This window comes from Rhyacophila brunnea, unplaced genomic scaffold (genome assembly GCF_057557595.1).
Source record: "Rhyacophila brunnea isolate RB1 unplaced genomic scaffold, BYU_Rbru_1.0 scaffold_10, whole genome shotgun sequence".
Taxonomy (NCBI): domain Eukaryota; kingdom Metazoa; phylum Arthropoda; class Insecta; order Trichoptera; family Rhyacophilidae; genus Rhyacophila; species Rhyacophila brunnea.
This window is the reverse complement of record NW_028232752.1, coordinates 16,319,842-16,332,246: the sequence shown is the minus strand read 5'-3', so window position 1 is coordinate 16,332,246 and position 12,405 is coordinate 16,319,842. Positions and strand designations below refer to the sequence as shown.

The window sequence follows — 12,405 nt, the reverse complement described above, 5'->3', positions numbered from 1 at the left end:
TTCAGAATTTACCTGTAATTGCACTGCATTATCACCTGTTTATCAAATCGTATGTCTCTAAGTTTGCGGAAGACGGTCGACAGGGCTAGTTTAAATACATATAAGTATGTATTATAATATTATGGACAACCCAAACTAAGTGTATTAGGTTAGAATCAAATTTTTATATTGACAAAGTTATGTGAGAATTGGGTATTAACGATTCACCCTATCTATTGGGTACCTAGGTCAAATACAGCGTTGCCAATTTAACGTTTTTCTAGTCAGATCAGATTTTTCGATAGGCATCTAGCAATGACATTAATATGGACGAAGCATCTGGAAAATAAAATGAAACTTACTTTGTGTCGGGTCTGCCGGATGGCGAAATTCATATTTTAATATCGGCATCCTACGCTCAAATGACCATTCTGCTTGCAAGCGGTCTGGCGACACCGCTGGGTCTGCGCATACAAAATCTCTAACTGTCAGGTTTCGACTCCGCCGTTATTATTGTGTTACAAAATGCCAACGTGCCTAGTTAAAAATTGTAAAAAAATCTACTAAACACTCCAATAAAGATGGGATATCACTTTTCATGTGTTAGTATTATTTATTATTGATAAAATACATTTTAAGATATCGATGAATGTTTATTCGATGCAATTGAATGACAGAAACCATTGGACAAACGCCTGTGATGCGCTGGGCTCACTTGCGTCTAATCTCCGAGAAGTCGTAAGTAACCGTTAATCTGTTTCTAACGCAATGCCACTAATACGCCATTACAATAAAGGTTATATTACTATAAATTCTCGAAGCTTGTATCGCATAATGGAAATGGATACGTCATATGGTCACGTGACGTCTACCTATACATCTGTGAATGACTTTCATGCACAATTTCTCGTGCGCGCCGATATGAAGTGAGTTGTCCATTTAATATGTCATTGGCATCTAGCTTGCAAAAAACGCATCTGGCTTGTGGCGTTTTTACTATCGTTTTTTTATGCCTCCAACAGCTTTAAATGTGTTGGAAAACACATTTGGATATTTATTTTGATGCGCATCGGATTTCTGACTATCAGATACTTAATGCAGGTAGGTCGGTACCTATTTTGGTGAGAAATAAAACAATTTCATACATTATTTAAGGCTTTTGTATATTACTCCGAATTCCCGCGTATATAAAATAATAATTTAACAATTATTCATCTAAAATGTAGGTTCTTTAACTCTCTATGTCTGTCCTATAACCTATCATCTTCAAACATGAAACGAAACCTGAACGCCGTTGACACAAAATACGTATTTCTTTCTTGTCAGTTTTGAAATATATTTCTGTTAAAATGTGTGATTTTTACACGTATCGACATGATTTTGCACTTTATTACTAGTAAATTTTCACAAAATCTAGCGTTTTTCCCGCCAAATAGTTTGTTTTCATACCTCGTCTAGCATGTTTTTGTCACCGACAGTTGGCAACACTGGTCAAATATAAATATTGAAAAACAACATGATTTTTTTATGTCTAGTCAAGGGATCGAATCCGCAAGTCACAACTTCAGAAACGGCTGTTCTATCAGCTATATCTACTACACAATTAATATTAATCGTAAGTTTGGTACCTTATTTTTCAAAGAAATCAATAAACTGAATGGTAGATACAAAACTGCAATTAAGTTCTTTACAATACTATAGATTATAATAATTATATTATTACAACTGAATAGCATTGCATAATAGTGTAATAATCGTGTTTTTCGAGTTGCAATTCCTGTTATGTTTCAATGTCGATGTAATAGCATATAGGCGGTTTCGACTGTCGCCCGGAAGATAGCGGTACACAAAATTTACTATAATGATGGTGACACATTCTTGGAGCTAGTCAAAAACCCGTTACGAAAACTTCAGCTGCACATTATTAGGCTGATCAATTAATCATAAGGCAACACGAACGGAGAATGCCGTTCGACATGCGCCGTAAATACGAAAGGGACTTAGTAGAGTTTGACAAATTTGAGTTATTTCAATTATATTTAATTATTCGATAAGAATCAATCCCAGTTATCTCAATAAAAACATGTTTTCATAAAATTATATTCACTTACTAACTCGTATTCTGCCCTTCTAAGGAAGAAGGCAGTAACTGACACTACATAATGTGGTTTTTTTTCAACTTTAGTAGATACTGTGAATTAATAAAAAAACGATGATAATTTTTATTAGTAGGATGTTAAAATACAAATAAAGTAATAATAAACAAGCAGTAACTGCAATAAATAGGTGCAATTACTGGCTTTTTGCCAAGAAATTTGTATTATTTTAGCAGATGTCCATTTTTCACTAAGGATTTTAACGGTATTTTAGTGATAATTCTGATTTTGAGTGGACACAATATTTATAGCTTTCAAAATTACCATTAATTGGCATTCATAACTCAATTTCACAAATTTTGCGAGTTACTGCCTTCTTCCTTGGAAGGGCAGTGTTGTTGCGGAGTAGTATTTTATATTCTAAGACTTACTAATAATCGTGTCCGAAAATATGTACGTATGCAATTGGCCGTACCACAGTTCACCGTGATATGTTATATAGTATTGAAATCAAAGTCAACACTTACAAATTTAATAAAAAAAAAACACCGGTATACGAGGGAAATAGAATAAGTACTTATATATGTAAATTAGAAATACAATATCGTGCAATGTATATAAAATTATGGTAGGTGCTCGTAAGCAACAAGTCATATCTACCTATCAAATATCTGGTAATGAAGACAGCATTATTATCAGATATTTTATACCAATCAATACCAAATCAATGTTTTTATTGAATCGGAATTTGACTATTACTGTCTGCAATGCTACACGAACAACACGTATTTTTTATCTCAATGCTATACGACCATCTTTTTCCGGTAGGATAGCTCATTGTGAAACGTAGGTACAATATAAATATAACCACGAATGATAGACATAATATGTACCATGCAAAGAATGAAAGGGTCCTCGTGAATAATCCTGCTGATTCGAAAAGAGATTATCTGTGTGTGTTCATATAAATTTCATTCTTTCATTACTTTCATTACTAAATCGCGTTCATGTCTTTACAACATTTTGGTTATATTCTCCTGCATTTATATGTAGTCGGAAAATCGTATCTTGTATTTGGCATATTTGGCTAACCTTGCAGGTGTAGGGGAAGGGAGGGAGACATGATCCCCTGGGAGACTTGTTCACCCACCAAGAACTCGTTATTGTGTAAAAGAAATCTTTCAATATTGGTAACACTGGCTGCCCGCCATATACCATAGACGTCAGAGTATATTCAGAGCTTTCAAAATCAATGGAGTAAAGAACACGTCCGACCAAACTCTTTTTGACAGTTTAGACAAGTTTTTTTCTAAATCTTTGGACTTCAATATCTGCTTTTTACATAACGGTGAGTGATTGCTGTATTTATTCAGTCTATATGTATATATTCAAGATTTATTTGCTGTTAGTAGTTGTTTTAATTTCGTTTGTAGTTACCGTTTTAATTCAATAATTTTGATTTTACTAGTACTGGGGACACTTGATCACGTTTACTATGGGACACTAGATCCCTAGGGATCACATCTGCCATAGTTAGTTTCTATAGACTATTGAGGCAGAATATATTGCCAGGGAACATAAAGGGGACAAAGAATATAGAATGGAAATCAGAAAAGCAAAAATAAGTTTAAAAACTATGAAAAATTTGAAACAAATTCAAAATTCTTCGAGTTCATCGGAAAATGATGTTCCCGTTCTTCCATCGCCTGATTCTCTTTACAACCTAAGTCCTCGAAGCTGATTTTTTAACAGAGTGCGAATCAGACGTCGATGATGACTTTGAGCTTACGGTAGATGATTGGATAATTAATTGTCAACTTTATTTCACACAAAAAGAAGCTACATCGTTACGTTGGGCAGATTCAACAACAGACAGCAAAGAGATTTAAAGTGAAATTTGCCAGAAAACGTGACCACAAGACATTTAAATGGCCTGCAGTCGAAGACATAGGTGATGAAGCGAGATATCAGATTGCAAAGAATCTACTTAAATCAATTTTTAAGTCTATGAACAAGCGAATTCATTTTTCCGCAAGTCTCTTCGCAATTTTAGTGTTGAATGATGTGCATTGATTTAAATATTAAAAGCATAAATTATTATGTAGAGTTTAAGGTCAATAAAATATTTTCTTTTAATAACTAGAGGTATTATTTATGATTATGACTGTCATACATATGTGGGATCCCCCCTAATCAAATCTCCCATATGTAGTGATCAAGTCACCCACATTGGGGGTGACTTGATCACTTTTCCCTTACCTGACATTTTGTTAAATATATTTTTTTTGAATCAGTTATCCACATTTTGTGAATTATAAACGAATACCTAGATAAATTTGGCAACTAATAGGTTATAAAGAATTACTACAATCACAGTAGGAGAAAAGTTATAACAACAAATATAAAACAGGGATCAAGTCTCCCTCCCTTCCCCTACCTACTATTGAGACTTTGTATGAAAGAATGACACGTTATGGTATAATTTCATTAGCCCTTATTTGACTAATGACTAATTACATTATTTTTATTCTACCTCACTGAAACCTTATTTGAATGGTTTTGTTTAGCAAACATTTTATGTCATACCATTGGCATGTAGTTCGTAAGTTCGATTAATAACATTATGCTAATAATTAGTTACGTTCAGAACTGGTTTCTCTTGACAAAAAAAATTAACCCGTTAACCAGTCCATTATATCGAAATTAAAATTATAACAAGCAAAATGTAAACATATCCATTAAGTGCATTAAGAGCGTACTTCAGTGAAACGGCAAATAATTTTCAACCATAGGTGTGACGAAATTTCTCACTAGTCGCCAATCGGAGACTGACAGTCGAGGTGTCCGCACGTCGATTTGTTTTGTCATGGCGTCGGATGAAAATATTCTTAAATCGTGTAAATATGACTAAAAATCTTTACGTATGTACTTAAAAAAGAAAACATGTGAATGAATATACTATTATTATTAGTCATTTAACAATAAACGTAACATTAAATAGACGCATGTTGAATTTTATGACAAATTATATTTCGTTCGGCACGCGTCATTTGCACAATCCGTGCATCGCCTAGTCATGATCTTTTTAGACCATGCCTCAACTGAAGTATAGCATTAACATAAGAGGTTTTAATTGTACCAAACAAAAATCTTTTTTTTATTCTGCGTTATTAAATAATAACTAACATCTCATTCGAATACTGCAACATATCGGGCTTTAAATTCAAATAATTTTAATAAGTTGCATCTTTGTATGCACTTCTAGTATTCATTTTTCTGACTCACTTGTCCATAGGTAGGTACCGCATGATAATTTATTTAACAAAGACTTCACGACATTACCACACGTGAAACAAGGTAAATAGAAAAATAATAACTGTGTAAATCATAATATTTTAATCATTTATGATTAATTATATAACTACCAAATATTTTATACAATGTGAATAAACCAATGTTAAAATAGTTGTAGATACTTGGTATTTATTATCAATTTTGTAATTAGTATTGAACATTCAATTATTATGATCAGTATAATGATTTACTATAATAGTGAAGTTACACGGTGTAAGTTAGGGATTTTCGATACCTATGAATCCCGGGATTGATAAACATAATCCCGGGATTTCGGGATTGATTTTTTTATCAATTTTTATGGAAAATAAAATAAAAGCGAAAATATAACGGAAAAAATACTTTTAATAAAAAATAACTACATTAGAAATAAACTGAGTTTGAATGAAGTTTGATTTATACCCACCCATATGTAGGTAGCCGATTCATTTTATTTTTTCACATAAATTATTAAAAATGAGAAATATTGGAAAAACAATGCTTCGCAATTTTAACAAAGTAATTCCACCATGATATACGTTTTACGGCAGTTTCATATTTGGCTGACTAATTAGATTTATGAAGCGGAAAAACCATAAGTACGCCATGATTATTTGCTTTACTATTTTAAATCTCGCTAATCCATTCATTATGTCTTTACTATCAGAAACAGCAATCACATATTAAATTCACATTATTATTTATATTACAATATTATTTACTCCATTAAACTTGTGTAAATAGTATAAATTATACTAGATTTTTTGACCGATTTTATCAATGTTATTTGTAAAAATAAAAATTTTATATTAACAATGGAAAAAATGCCAATCCCGGGATTGTCAAATTGTAATCCCGAAATCCCGGGATCAGAATTTTGTCTCGGGATTGGATTCCCTAGTGTAGGTACACATTTCCTAATATGGCATATTGATTTAACTTCAAATACAAGTAATCAACATTTATTATGATTTATGATTCGATTATCCTACTCAGAATTGATATCTCGTATCATTATATAATAATACTAGTTAAATCCAATAAACTATTGGCTTGTGTAAATATTTATTTTTTTGTAGTAAAATTGATTCAAATCAATTCAGAATGATTTATAACGTTTGAGTAGAGTTGCCACTTCATAACTTTACACTCCGTCTCCAGGATAAACATGATGTAGGTAATATTATATTGGTTCTAAAAATATATTTTTTAGATAATATATTATCTATTTATTTATTACTATACTAACATATTAATACAAGTAAATATCATTTGAACTAATTTTATGTGAGGTAACCAGGCGAAGAGGCGTATTAGTGTAGTACAAAAAAGTACAAAGTTATACCTAAAGCGTATACTCGTACAGTGGTAGATTTACGATTTGCTTGTGATTTTTTTCCACAGAATGTATTATACCTAGTGTGTCACGGTTCAATAAATTTATATTACTGTACTTATAGCATATTTTCTAATCGTTTCAATGATACACTAACTTAATAATTATATTTTTAAATCAACACCTACCGACAGATTAAAACAATCTTTTTAAAAAATATATTAGAGCAAACTCCACAGATTTATCAGCAGTATACCTATTGATAAACCCCCATATCCGTAGCGCGTTATGCCATATCGGTTTCATGGTATTAATGACGCCTGCCACGTGTTTCAATTACGAGTATGTGCATTTGGGCATAATAAGTTAATTAGGAGTGAACCGTTGATCGGATTAAAAGGTCTAACAAAATATTGTATATCTAACTAAAACTTCGGTTTAAAACATCGTTCATTTTAATTTAATTCAATTAGGTATAATTTAAGGGCGTTACTAATATATATTTTTTAAAGGGAGGGAAATATTTGTGGGTTATATTGATATGGCACGATGACATTTAATTATTGGGCGACTCAATTAATAAATCATAATATGTGTGTACCTATAATGTACATTTTTTTAACCATGTCCGATCCTATTAAGACCATAATATGGGCCTCCACGGAGTGGAAGTTTGTATATTAACAGATGTTTTTGTATTTACTACAAATGGATGTTAGACACTTGCTCAACCTATTAGGTTCAAACTCTGACTCAAACACAAAATTTTAATACGATTACAATATGTGTATTTTCCCGACAAAGGATTCGAACTTGGGAACCACGACGTTATAGGCTGATGCTTAAGCCGCTCGGCCATCGTGTCCATAAATACAATACTTAGATTAATACCTATAAGCATACAATATAAAAGCATTACTCATGGAGTTACAATGCAATTACATACCCAATACTCTGTAGGTAAATATAGAAGATCTTTAAATTAAAAAAAACTACCGGCAATAACTATCACAGTGTAAAAACGTAATCATTTGACTGTAGAAAGGAAAAAGGAATTAACCCACGCAAATCAAATTTCAGAGGCACAAAAAGTTTTTTATGGTTTTCGGTCAAAATTTAAATATACATTATACATAAATTTTAATTGTATAATATAATTATTTAGATAATTAAAGAAACCCCAATAAAAATGGTGGTTAAGTCTTTTTTCCTACTTCACCCTATTTTAAAGCTGAATTTAAATAACAATAAAATGCGTTATTTTTAGTTAATATCCTTTGGACACAATATGTATTAAGTCGTATTCAATGTTATTAGGTATTCAATAAAACATATTTTGAAAAAAATGAGGGTTACCTCCTTTTTTCTTTCTAAAGTCGAATGTATATGTGAAAAATATTTGTATAAGCAGTAAATATACTATTCTCTATCAGTTTATATTAAGTTGCTAATATATTAGAAGTAGGTAGAGTTGTGTAATATTTACCGAGTCGCTCGTGTCACGTTTAAGGAAGGCAATTTTTAAAAACATAAATAAAAACGTATTTCCAGCTTATCTAAATAAGGCAAGCCGTATAAATTATATGTTATGTTGTTATGAGTTATGATAACCAACTAACTTAAAAGTAGTTTTTATTTTTACGATATTGTGATATGGAAAAATCAGTTAGCGCAGTTTACATATATTGTTTTTTAATATGGATGTTATGTCATACACCAATACATAATACAATACTATTAAAAATGCATGTTCGTCTAATGTAACAGCTTTGGTTTATACTGTCTTATATCGAAATAGTCTCAAATTCAAAAGATTTAACATTAATATTATTATGCCTTATAAGTCAGTGGCGAAAGTTGGAGGTAGGCTGTTAGAACCACCATAAACAGTACACACTAAACTTTGTCAGTTATAAGTAAGTATTTGTTTTCATTGAAGTAAGACTACACTATTTACAGATGGTGTTGGTTAGTTTTTAAAACTCAATTAAATTAACTATGCATTTAAATCATATATAACTTTAAATATTTTATAAATATAATAATATTTTTTTATCTGTTATAGTTTGGTTTAGGCATGGCTAAACAAATTTAAAATAAAATGAACCAACAATATGTGTAATACGTATTATTAATCCAACGAAAACAAATACATATGAATGAAAAAGTGGGCACAATCTTGTCATATCGCCCAAGATAAACCAAAACTATTATGACTTGGCTTAGGCAGGGTTTAATTGATTTTTAAAACTAATCAACAACATCTGTAAACTGTAATATTAAATCAATGAAAACAAATACGTATGTATGGCTAACAAAGTTTAGTGTGCACTATTTATGGCGGATCATAACAGCCTACCTCCACCCTTCGCTACTGTTATAGGTACATAGAAGAAATGTAAGTATCCCACGAAGAACCTGCTAACTACCATTTTTATTTATGTATCATGTTAATACAACTTTAATTGTGGGTTAAGACATTTTCTGAATAATAATATTTCGCTTACCATTTTTAATAATCATGTACATTATATTGCAGTTATGACTCTGGGAAACACGGAGAATACTAATTATTGTCAACACACGGGGTGAATAACATGCCAAATACGCCTTTTCAATAAAAAACATTTTTGAAACGTCAAATAAATTCGGTGAAATGATTCACATGAAATACCTAAAGGTTAAATTAAACGCCATCGAAATACTTTTAGTCATTGTATAAAGGTGTGGAATACGTTAATTATTAAGGTGGAGTATCACGTGTGAGTAAGCATTGTTTTGAAAAAATCGTGCGTTTATGAAAAAAAAAAACGTTTTTCGTTAATTTATCACTGCATACATTGTGAGCGTAGAATGAAGATACGTACATGCTTACTTACTTACCACTTTATTATGTATCTACTTAATTACATAAGGCATATTTCAAGTTTTAATTAAAAAATCACTTAGTAAAAATTATGTCAGTTTAAGGGAAGCCAGGCGGGAACCGCGCTAAAGTTCATAGCCGATTTTTTTCAATTGATGAAAATTCATGTATTCAATAATAAAAACCTCACCTCACCTAACCTCACCTCACCTAACCTAACCCAACCTAACATAACTTAACCTAACCAAACGTAACCTAACAAATAATCCAGTATATAGGCTATTTTCAAAATTTGTTTGCCGCTGGCTTCCCTTAAACCGACAAGAACCGAAATTATTATGAGTCAAACGTTGTAAAACCATGAAATAATTCGCACTATTGCCGGCCACAGACGGACAGTTCTCGTAACAGGTTGAACATGCCAGTTAATAACTATACAGTTATCTTTGGTAGATAATCTGCGGCGCCCATAGACGGACACTTTTCGACCTTTCAGATATGTGCCATGTTCAAACTGCCAGCGACCCCCCACTCCCGTGTTTTTGTAAAACTGTTGGAATTTCAACTAGCCGAAAGTTCTCGTTTGACGTTAGATGCTGGTAACGTAAAGTAGAATATACCGCGCGATACAGCTGCAGCTGGTGTTGCTTGTTATAAAATACAAATTCATTTATTATGAAAAATGTAATAATATTATGTACGCGGAGATCGCAAATATTATATTTTATTTATTTTCACGAGAGTAAAACAAAGTTATAGTTATTTATGTAAACATATTATTTTATACAATATAATATAAATATTAAAATTTTAGAGAGCATTATAAATATAAAGTTATTGTGAACATATAGACTAATAACTCAGTACTCAAATTTTATTTATTCTATGTAGTGAATATTACAAATTATTAATTTAAGACGTTCACAACATAAATAAATATACCTAATTGTGAATGACAATGTCGTTAATCTAAATAAAATGTAGGTATATATTTTAATAATATCATAGTAATTAATAATTATTATACTGATGATTGATGTAAATATAATTTTGTGGCATGTTTAAATTTATTGTATATAAAATCAATACCTTTATAAATATTACCGTTTTCTTACTAAATTAATACTGTCCATTAAAGGGAATAATTTATTCAAAAGAAAAGATTATATTTTATATTTACACGAATGTGTATAATATTGATTCGGTGAATCAATAAAATACACAATCCACTAGCGAAATCATGATTTATTTTACCAACGTCATAGGTGTGTATTTTATGTCAATTTGTTTCTAATAAAAACAATTATAACCATAATAAATTCAAAGTAAAATTATTCGTGCATCAATATCGTTCAAGTATACTCTACCTAAAACTATAAACTATAACAATACCCCTGTGTAATATCTCCCCGAACATAACCTTCATAGTTTTTGACACTTGATCTGCCACAGACAATAACTGTACGTATATGGGCACGTCTGTTGACAGTTCGACAGATTTAAATGGGGTAGTTAAACTGATCTGTGGTGTGTCCACTAACGTACAGTTATTGAACAGTTATTGTCTGTGCCATGTTCAAACTGCTACGAGAACTGTCCGTCTATCCTAAAGAGTACTTTTTTAGTGTATTAAGTCAAAAATTATCTAATATTACTTATATGTATCTTATTAATAATGCAGTTTTATTCAGAATTCTTTGCTTTATTTATTGCTTTTTCGTAGTAACTCAAACAATATGTGAAATACGTTGTAATTGAATTACTTCTTATTATCTTCTTATTTTGCAAATATTTTAAGAATTTGACTGCTTTACTATACATTTATTATTAAGATATACTATGGTAATGGATTAATGTGATGTATATTTTTGGTGCTAAGGTAATGCATCAATGGTGCATTATTATATTATTTTGATTTGATATACTAAAGTATTAACCTCATACAAAGTTCTAAAACTTACCCCAATATTAAAGATATAAATGATTTGTAACTTCAAACGTTGATATCTCAAAACTATACTTTTGGAGTTAATACACTGAAGTACTCATGGTGCGAATTGCAAATACATAATACCTATATGTATTATAAAAATTGTAATACAAAAAAAAACGTCACAGTAGAGAAATCTCTGGTTTTATTATTATTTTCAAAGGCCGAACGGAAGAATTAAATTTGTTAACAATGTACGGAAGTAGCAATAAACTATTGATCTTATCTTAGATTTTATATTACTCTCAAAGTAGATAATAATAATAATTAATTATTATTGTTGTCGAATTCACAGAAATTGTGAAAATGCATTAAGGTTTATAGACGGATTGAATGTATATGTACTTAGCCGGTTTTAATATGAATCTCACGTCAGTTACGACGTAATAATTGCATTGTGAGACGAACTTATTTTTACTCTGTATTGTTTAAAAAATATGACGACAGGCTTCGGACAAAACAATCGATGTTGCTGTATCCACAGGGATAAACTTACTAAACTATCAATCGCTGCATTCCATTGCAATAAAATTGTTGCATTTTGCATTCCAACAGTGGCTAAGGGTAGACGTAGGCTGTTAAGATCCGCCATAAATAATGCACACTAAACTTTGTCAGTCAAAAGTATCTGTTTTCATTAAACTAAGACTACAATGTATAGACAGTGTTTGTTAGTTTTGAAAATTCAATTAAACCCTACAAAAACCAAGCCTTAATAGATAATAGTGAAAAAATACTCGTCTATCAATAAAATATCTAAAATGATGCAATTAAATCATACATAACTTTGGATATTTATAGATAG

At 30.8% G+C, this 12,405-nt stretch overlaps 1 protein-coding gene across 1 annotated transcript in view; it reads right to left on the bottom strand.

Annotated features, from left to right (window-relative positions):
* Positions 1-12,405, bottom strand: part of LOC147078937 (uncharacterized) — a 286,232-nt gene that overhangs the window by 110,285 nt on the left and 163,542 nt on the right. The window lies entirely within an intron of this gene.